General features: G+C 42.4%; 1 non-coding gene across 1 annotated transcript; it reads left to right on the top strand.

The window, feature by feature from the left end:
* The first annotated feature begins 603 nt into the window (after positions 1–603).
* Positions 604–671, top strand: LOC129025564 (small nucleolar RNA SNORD77). The gene has a single exon (XR_008497309.1). It is a non-coding gene; the product is annotated as a small nucleolar RNA SNORD77 (small nucleolar RNA).
* Positions 672–10,322: the final 9,651 nt, after the last annotated feature.

Genomic DNA, 10,322 nt, shown 5'->3' with positions numbered 1-10,322 from the left:
TTTGCATACATTATTGTCTTAGTCAGTTTGGGGTGTATAACAAAGTACCATAGACTGGGTAGCTTATAAACAACAGAAATTTACTTCTCACAGTGCTGGAGGTTGAAATAGATCAGGCGTGGGTTCTGGGGAGGGTCCTCCTCCTGGTTGCAGACTACCGATTTCTCCTTGTAGCTTCACATGGCAGAAAGAGAACTAGAGAGCTCTTTGGGGACTCTTTTCTAAGGGCACTAATCCCTTTCACGAGGACTTCATCCTCAGGACCTAATCCCCTCCCAAAGGCTCATCTCCTCATACCATCACAATGAAGGTTAGGATTTCAACATCTGAATTTTGGGGGACATAAACATTTAGTCCATGACACTTAACTCATTTAAGTCTCATAACAATCCTTTTGGAATAGTGTCCCTATTTTACAGTTGAGAAAAAAATAGTTTGAGAAGGTGGTTGCTGAGGGCTGGAGATAGGAGGGAATGAGAAATTATTGTTTAATGTGTATCAAGTTTCAGTTTGGGTAAATGAAAAGAGTTCTGGGGATTCATTGCGCAACCACGTGAACACACTAAACACTACTGAACTGTACGCTTAAAAATGGTTAAAAGGGTACTATGACAGTTGCATAGTTCAGCAGATTGAATCATCAAAAGATTTAATATTTGTCTGGTGTATCTGGGACAATTTTTTTTAATGGTGAAAAAGGTAAATGCTATGTTATCTGTATTTTACCACAATTTTTTTTTTTGTTGGTTTTTTGAGACAGAGTTTCACTCTTGTTGCCCAGGCTGGAGTGCAATGGTGCGATCTCAGCTCACCGCAACCTCTGCTTCCCGGATTCAAGCAATTCTCCTGCCTCGGCCTCCCGAGTAGCTGGGATTACAGGCATGTGCCACCACGCCTGGCTACTTTTGTATTTTTATTAGAGATGGGGTTTCTCCATGTTGGTCAGGCTGGTCCTGAACTCCCGACCTCAGGTGATCTGCCTGCCTTGGCCTCCCAAAGTGCTGAGATTACAGGCGTGAGCCACCACGCCCAACCTTACCACAATTTTTAAAATAAATAAATATTACAAGTTAAAAAGGCTGGAAGCATCTAAACCAAAATGGAAGCAATGATTATATTTAGAGACTACAAATGGAACAGTTGTTATATTTAGAGGTACTATTGGGGTGCATCTTATCTGGTGCACTTTTCCCTATTTACAAATTTACACAAATTTACAATAATAAACATAAAAATAGTTGAGAGGGGGTGAAAGGGTTGATACTGTGTGAAATGCCCCACAGGGGACACCAACATGTCCATTTCTGGAGCTATCTTCTCATTTGTTTCCCAGCTCCTGCTGTACCCTCCACATCACTCTGTTCACAACCAGCCATCTGGGTAGGTTGACTGGCTTTCTAATGATTGTTAGTCTACAGTAGCCCAGAAGAAATAAAGTTGTTGTGGTTACTTTTAGCAATCTATAAACCCATTTAACAATCCAACTTATGTAATCTCATCATGTCCAGGAGCTAAGGCCCACGGTTCTGGGCTTTTTTGTCCCCACTTTGCTCAGGGCCCTACAACTGTGCCCCCACAAACAATCAAATAATATACTTTGGCCAGGTCCACAAATATGTATTGTGAAATGCCTACACACAAAACAGGAACCAAGAGTGTTTCCTGAGGCAAGCTCACATCTCTTTTGGTAGGTCGCAGGGGGAGTCCTTTGGCCCCCTTCCTTGGGTTCCAGATCAAGACGAAAGAGACAAGCCCAAGCTATGGCTGTGAGATCACAGATTGCCCTGTGGGCGATGCTGAAAATGTTGGATTGGAGAGGAAGAGAAATCCTAATAACTTTGTAGACCAGACTCATCTCATATTAATGAGAGGTTCCTACATTTGGCAGGCATTGGCCAGTTTAGGCTAGAGCTTGGGATTTCAGCTTCCAGTGTGTATGTATACATAAGGATCATTAGGTAATAAGTGCACATAAGAAAGTACTATTGCAAGGTGGAGGAAACTATTGCAATAGGGAGGATGCTCCTGACCGTAAGATCTGTAAGAATCCCCCATAAAATGTATTTTAATACATGCAGTTTATCAGCATCACATACTGTCCAGAATTATCTAAAATTATTTTATTGTCAATCTTTGTAACATGCCTATAAATATGTTTAATCACACAGTTGAAAGGTTTGAGGTATATGAAGATAATGAGATGTGTCCAAAACTCTCTCTTATTCAGCAATAGATCAGAGGATGGAATTTAAGCTTTCTTACTAATATTTAGAACACACCTGTCGGGCATGGTGGCTCACGCCTGTAAGGATCGCTCGAGCCCAGGTGTTCGAGATCAGCCCGGGAAACGTGGTGAGACCCCATCTCCACAAAAAATGCAAAAATTAGCCAGGTGTGGTGGCGTGCCTGTGGTCCCAGCTACTTGGGAGGCTGAGGCAAGAGAATCGCTTGAGCCCAGGAGGTTGAGGCTGTGATGAACTGTGTTTGCACCACTGCACTCCAGCCTGGGTGACCCAACAAGACCCTGTTTAAAAACAACAACAACAACAACCACAAAAAAAACAACACACAAGCAAAAAAACACACCACACACACACACACTGAATAGAAAATAGGGGAGATAGCCAGATTTGGTAGCATTAAAAATTGAGACAATGCAATAGTGCTAAAATCTCTTCCTCTAGATACCTGATATTATGCTATTATTTTTGAGTAACTTTATTTTTCCAGGAGAGTCTCAAATTTAAATATTCTCTCCTGCTATCAGAATATGAATATCTGACTTTATACAATTGTTAGTTTGTTAATACTGTCATAATACCACTGGGCTTGTCAAAACATCTGTATGTATTTCATTGTAACAAATTACAGGCAGCCCTTGTATTGCAAACTGTGCAAAGCAATCTTAATTACCAGTAGGAATAATTATAATTGTTCTGTGAACTTTACAAATTATTGTTAAAAACATCAAAATTTATCTTCCTGTCACTTAGAAATGTATAGGAAAACAGAAATAGTAAAATTAATGTTTATTTAGTGCATTGCAACTTAAAACAGACACACTGAGAATTAGAGTGTTTCATGTCTTTGTAAAAAGTTATCAAAAGTAGGCCAGGTGTAATCCCAACACTTTGGGTGGCTGAGGTGGGCAGATCACTTGAGGCCAGGAGTTCTAGACCAGCCTGGCCAACATGGTGAAACCCCGTTTCCACTAATAATGCAAAAATCAGCCAGGCATGGTGGCACGCACCTGTAATCCCAGCTACTCAGGAGGCTGAGGCAAGAGAATTGCTTGAACCTGGGAGGCAGAGGTTGCAGTGAGCCGAGATCGTGCCACTGCACTCCAGCCTGGGCAGCAGAGCGAGACTCCATCTCAAAAAAAAAAAAAAAAAAGTAGTTCGAGCAGTGCTTGCCTCCTTCTTTTCATAGTATAACCTACAACACGGAGCACGCACCTTTTCTATCCCTTTGCAAATTGTCATACTCCTTTCTAAGTTTGGATCAGCTTCCAACATTTTGTCCTTTGCAATATCTCTGGGAGTTCCTTTGATGTGAAGTTTTTGCTGGCATCACTCCCTTGGAGACATCTTTTCAGCACCACCATTTTCCTCATTTGTAAGTTTCATAAGTTCCCCTTCACTAAGTTCCTCTGGCTGCATAAGAATCTCTTGAGAACGGAGGCAGGGTCAACATTCCCACAGTCAGCTTTTTCTTCTATAATTCCATTTATGTTCGATGCAAATTTAACTTCCAGTACAGTAGTTTCCCCTTATCCATGGTTTCACTTTCCATGGTTTCAATTAACTGCAATCAACCGCAGTCTGAAAATATTAAATGGAAACTTACAGAAATAAACAAGTTTTAAATTGTGAATCTTTCTGAGTAGAGCGATTAAATCTTGAGCCATCCTATTCCATCCCACCCGGAGGTGAATCATCCCTTTGTTCAGCAGGTCCACGCTGACTTTGACCTACCATCTGTTAGTCACTAGTCACCGTCTCAGTTATGAGATGGAAAAAAATTAGTAGATAGAGAGTTCGGTACTACCTGTAGTTTCAGGCATCCCCTGGGAGTCCTGGAAGGTATCACCCTCAGATAAGTAAGTACTACTGTACATCAAAACTGTGCAAAGCAAGGACTAACTTTAGCAAAACCATGCGATTCCATTGCCTCTCACAACTCTGAGTAAATAAGTGTTTTCCCAGGGTTAGTGTCAGAGTTTAATTTGTACAAATAACTTGACGATCATGGGATGACCCAACATGTCCCTAGAATGCTTACACAAGTGCCCTTCCACCCCACAGGAGAGGGAAGATGGTTTGGGGTTATGACCAAAGGCCCTTAGATACCTAGGATTGAACACTCTTAAGGGAGAGAAAAGCACCACACTCAAAGCCTGCTCCCGAAAAGACTGGTGGAAGTAGGCCAGGCATGGTGGCTCACGCCTGTAATCCTAGCACTTTGGGAGGCCGAGGTGGGTGGATTCCTTAAGCTCAGGAGTTCGAGACCAGCCTGGGCAGCATGGTGAAACCCTGTCTCTACAAAAATATGCAAAAATTAGCCAAGCATGGTGGGGGCACGCTTGTAGTCCCAGCTACTCAGGAGGCTGAGACGGGAGGATCACTGAGCCCAGGAGGTCAACGTTGCAGTGAGCCATGATCCTCCCACTGCACTCCAGCCTGGGCAACAGAGTGAGACCCTATCCAAAAAAAAAAAAATGTAGTGGAAGTAGGAGGGCTCACTTGGGGCAAGTATCTGATGCAGTGACCTGCAGAAGACCCCTGAGAAAACAGGTCTCAGCCATTGCCTCAAATTTGAATCATTGATTGCAAAAGCTTCACAGCATTATATTCACCAATCAAGGGCACTTCCTGAGCAGCTGGTCACTCAGGATGTTGCTGAGAAAGGCACTTTGCTCTGCCCAGCAACAGAGGGGGCTGGGACTATTCTAAGCACAGAGACAGTAGCAGAGAAACACTGCTGAAAGAATCAGTGGAAAAATCATCCAGGAGGGGCTGTTTTTGCATTTCTTTGGCTACTATTTACTGGCCTATGCAATATTTTATAAACTTCACACAGCAATACTTGCTCTTTTATTCAACAAATTATTACTGAGCACCAACTCTGGCCTGCACTATGCAAAGTCCTTGGATAAGGTGGTGAAGGTCACAGATTTCTTAGAAGGGTAGCCATCAAATGGCTAATGACACAACGGATCGTGTCATTTTATCAAGATATTAAAATAAGTGTCACAAAGGAGATTCACAGGGTAGCATAACAATGTGCAAAGGAGAAGGGGTATTTGGGGAAGATAGCTTTCTTGAGGGGGTAATATTTGAGCTGAACTTTGAATAAAATGAAGGTTTTAACATACCTTTGAATAAAATTAAGTGGATTTAACATACACTGTTGATAATCTGGATCCAAACTTGGCTCTTCTGAGAGCATAGCTACCCCGTGATTGACCACAACCTCACTGGTAGGACCCAGATAATTTTGTTAAACGCAGTCAGACTCCAAGATGCTCTATTCTACTCCCATTAAAATGTAAGGTCCACAAAGGCAGAGTCAATGTCTCCTTTGTCCCAGGTAGTCCTCCCGGCATAATCATTAGGAATTGCTCTATAAACACCCAGCTTTCTTAGCGCTTGGCAGGGGGTCTGGGCATAGCTCTCATATGGATACTCTACAGTTTCCCAAAGATCCCTAGCAGGACTGAGAACCAGTTGCCCACAGTGATAACCTACTTGATATTGCAGTCTTTATCGGCTGCCTTCCCTCCCCTATCTCATTTCCACACTCCTTTGTTAGTGTTTCCTGAGATCATCTCTCAGATAAACAAATTACTTGCACTCAAACTCTTATCCCAGGACCTGCTTCTGGGAGAATACAAACTTGGTCAGCTGCCTGTGAGAGTACCGTCTTCCTGGCAATGTGCTAAGTTTTTGACATAAAGTTGTATTTGACAACTTTAAGAGGTATTCACTGTATTTTCCCATGCCTTACAGATAAGAAATAGAGGCCTTAAGAAGTAACTGGCTCAAGATCACACAGTAAGTTAATGGTGGAACTAGGATTCCAAACAAGACAGCCTGACTCTAAAACTGCATCCTTAACCACAATATAAAGTTTTAGGCTTTAGAAACATAATTTTTCCACCAGATGCAGTGGCTCACGCTTGTAATCCCAGCACTTTGGGAGGCCAAGGCCAGCGGATCACTTGAGGCTGGGAGCTCGAGACTAGCCTGGCCTACATAGCAAACTCCCCTCTCCACTAAAAATACAAAAATTAGCTGGGCGTGGTGGTGGGCATCTGTAGTCCCAGCTACTCAGGAGGCTGAGGCAGGAGAATCGCTTGAAACTGGCAGAAGTTGCAGTGAGCCGAGATCACACCACTGCACTCCAGCCTGGGCGACAGAGCAAGGCTCTGTCTCAAAAAGAACAAAAAAAGAAAAGAAAACAAAAAAAAGAAACATAATTTTTCAGCTATCAAGGAGCTTACATTAACTTCAAATGCATTCATCAAGTAGCACCAGCAAAGTTCATCTGCATTTGTGAATGCTCTCTGATTTGTACTCACTCTGCTTACTTTTTTTTTTTTTTTTGCTTTTTGAGACGGAGTCTCACTCTGTTGCCCAGACTGTGGTGCAGTGGCACGATCTTGGCTCACTGCAACCTCTGCCTCCCAGGTTCAAGTGATCCTCCTGCCTCAGTACCCTTAGTAGCTGGGATTACAGGCACGTGCCACCATGCCCGGCTAATTTTTTATTTTTTAGTACAGAACAGAGTTTCGCCATGTTGGCCAGGCTGGTCTCGAACTCCTGACCTCAGGTGATCCACCTGCTTTGGCCTCTCAAAGTGCCGGGATTACAGGCATTAGCCACCGCGCCCGACCCACTCTGCTTACTTTTAAGGACAGTTCAATTTTATTTTTATTTTTATTTTTATTTATTTATTTTTGAGACAGGGTCTCTCTCTGTCATCCAGGCTGGAGTGCAGTGGTGTGATCATAGCCCACTGCAACCTCAAACTCCTGGGCTCAAGGGATCCTCCTGCCTCAGCCTCATAAGTAGCTAGGACTTCAGGCTCACACCACCATGTCCAGATAATTTAAAAATTTTTTTTGTAGAGATGAGATCTTGCTATGTTGCCCAGGCTGGTCTCAAACTCCTGGGCTCAAGTGATCCTCCCACACTGGCCTCCTAAAGTGTTGGGATTACAGGCATGAGCCACCATATCTGGCTGACAATTCTACTTTAGGGCAACCTGGGTTCAATAGTACTCTAAAATACAGATTACATTCTTGATTGTGCATTAAATATTTTAGGGCAATTATTACCCTCATGGGGAGGGGCACAACTAAGCAAACTGTAACCCAGGTTTCATCCTAATTTTCACAAAATCCAGAGTCCAAATGAGTGAATATTTTGAAATTTATAAAAGTGGACCCACATAAAAGCTACAATATGAGCGTAAATCTTATTCTGTATTTAAAGATGAGGTCAGCAAAAGGTGGTTAAAAGGAAAAGAATTTTTTTTTTTTTTGTATCTGAAAGGCAGAAAATAAAGAACAATCAGTGGGAGCTAAAAATCCAAGTCAGCCGAAGAAGTTCTAAATTGTAACTCCCAGGGTTTTAAGTGTTGAGATGAGTTTTCTTCATGTGAAACAAAAGGAAAATCAGTTAATGAGACTGAAGGTGAAGTGTTATGAATCTGCAGAGAAAGCAAGCTGACAGACTGATTGGCATATTGAAGGAAAGGAGGAGAATGAATGGAAAATTTATCAGACAAAGTTTACAGTTGCCTTCTTAACCTCAGCCATGAACAGGAATGAGGATGGAAAAAATGCTTTTATGTTTAAAATAAATGGCTGAAAATTATGGACAATAATTGTCTGGAAATGGGGAAGATTTGTCCAACTGCTATAAAATCTTGTGATGCATCTAAAGGCAGGAATGAGACAAAATCGTGAAGATAGAATGCCCATAAAGTAGGATTGAGAATTCATGTCTAATGCCCTGAGGTATCCAGCAAGTCACAGGGACTTTGAGGACCTGCCTGGGCCCAGCACAGGTACTTTGAGGACCTGCCTGGGCCCAATAGAAACATGAATAATTGGCCCCAAAGATTATAGAGGCAGGCATGCATTATTTGAGAATGTTGTCTTCTCTCCATTTCTCACTTTCCATTTGGATCCCTGATCTATTGACTAAGTTAGCTTGCAACAATACTCCTTCTTCATCTCATGGTTTGCTGCTTTTTCTGTGAAGCGCTTGGTTGAAGTTCTTGATCCCTTGGTTATTCCTGTGGCCTTTCCCAAGCAGGTTGCCCCAGAATTCAAACTTTGTCCTCAGTCCTGGGTTTGTTCCTAAGGGTTAGACTCCAAATATGAAGAGTGTCAGATAGGTGATGGAACTTTGGGGGATACACAAGTATCAGGGGCCTTCCACAATGCAGAGCAGTGATTTGAAAGTCAGGGGACCCATTGATTTTGGCCCAGCCTGCTTTATGTTTACAGCTGTGGTTGGTGCCAGGACAGGCCAATGCCCCTTCTGATCATTCTCCATGGGATACACAGTGTGAGATTTTTTTTTTTTACTTTAAGTGGATCACAGACCTATTCTTTGCTGTAACTTAAGGCACTGTTGGACTCAGATAGCCCTAAGGTAGGTCTATTTGTCAGGGTTCTACAAAGAAACAGAACCAACAGGAGATAGATATAGATATAAATATAGAGAGATAGACAGATGGATGGATAGATAGAATAGATAGAATAGATAGATAGATAGGTAGATAGATAGATAGAGATTTACTATAAGGAATTGACTTATGCAATTATGGAGGCTAAGAAGTCCCACGATATGCAGTGGGCAAGCTGGAGACCCAGAAGAGCTGATGGTGTAGTTCTAGTCAGGGAGCAGAAAAAGACCAGTGTACCAGCTCAAGCAGTCAGGTGAAGTTCCCTCTTAGTCTTTTTGTTCTATTTAAATCTTCAATTGATTGGATGTGAGGGCCACCCACATTAGGGAGGGCAATGTGCTTTACTCAGTCTACCAATTTTAATCTCATCCAAAACCACCCTCCTCCAAAAGCACAGTCACACCCAGAATAATGTTTGACCAAATGTTGGGGCACCCCATGGCCCAGTCAGGTTGATACATTCGGTTAACCATTATAGTAGGATTATCTTTAGAAGTAAGCAGAGTGAGTATTACCCCAATTTCTGGGAGACATTCTGGGAAGGCTCCTCACCCCACCCACCAAAATGTCTATCCCACTGTCCTGTTGGTTCAGGAATGAATCAGAACAAATGAGAGGTTGTTTTGTATGTATGTATGTATGTTTGTATTTTTTAACATCGTGTTGCAATGGCCCAGAAGACTGATGAAAAGCTTTCATTTCTGCCCGTCTCTTCTGGCCTCTAGAAAGCCTTGTGAATTTAGGACAGAACCCAAGGCTTTTTTGACTCATCAGAAGATTGAAAAAAAAACAAAAAACCAGACTTAAAAAAAGACAAGAGACAGTCACCCAATAAAATACAGCCAACTCCTGTATATTACAAAATATTATATATTTTTAATAGAAAGTTTTCCCTTACATTGGGACTGAATTCCCAATACTCCCTTCACCTGCAGCTGCTGCTGGAAAGTGGCCACTGTCAGTCATCAGGAGGCTCCTTCCCATCAATGCTTAAATTGCATGTTAGCCAGGATCCTTCATTTAAATTGAGAAAGTATCCAAATGCCTTATGCCTTATTTTACACCTCTTTAACACAACACTTTTGTGGCTAAACGGTAGCCACGATAGTGATGAGTTTTGGTAGTTAAAATCCCTGAATTTCTTTGGGTTCCATATGGAATCAGATTTCATTACAGGTTTGTTTGTTTTGAGACAGTGTCTTGCCCTGTCACCTGGACACCTGGCGTGCAGTGGTGCCATTGCGGCTCACTGAAGCCCTGACCTCCCAGGCTCAAGCAATCCTCCCACCTCAGCCTCCTGAGTAGCTAGGACTACAGGCACGCACCATCATGCTCAGCTAATTTTTAAATTTTTTTTAGAGACAGGGTCTCCCTATGTTGCTCAGTCTGGTCTCAAACTCCTGGACTCAAGTGATCCTCCCAACTTGGTCTCCCAAAGTGCTGGGATTACAGGCGTGAGCCATGGCACCTGCCCCATTACCATTTTAATAATCGTCCTATTATTTTGCTTTTGTTTATTTGTTTGTTTGCCTGTTTTGTTTTATTTCACTTCCAAGCAGTGAGAAGTTCTGTAGAGACAGAGTTGATCATACACCCCAGTTTCCCAGGGACAGTGTCAATTT

This window comes from Pongo pygmaeus, chromosome X, assembly GCF_028885625.2.
Source record: "Pongo pygmaeus isolate AG05252 chromosome X, NHGRI_mPonPyg2-v2.0_pri, whole genome shotgun sequence".
Lineage (NCBI taxonomy): Eukaryota > Metazoa > Chordata > Mammalia > Primates > Hominidae > Pongo > Pongo pygmaeus.
The sequence above is the reverse complement of the archived record's forward strand: the minus strand, read 5'-3'. Positions and strand labels throughout refer to the sequence as shown.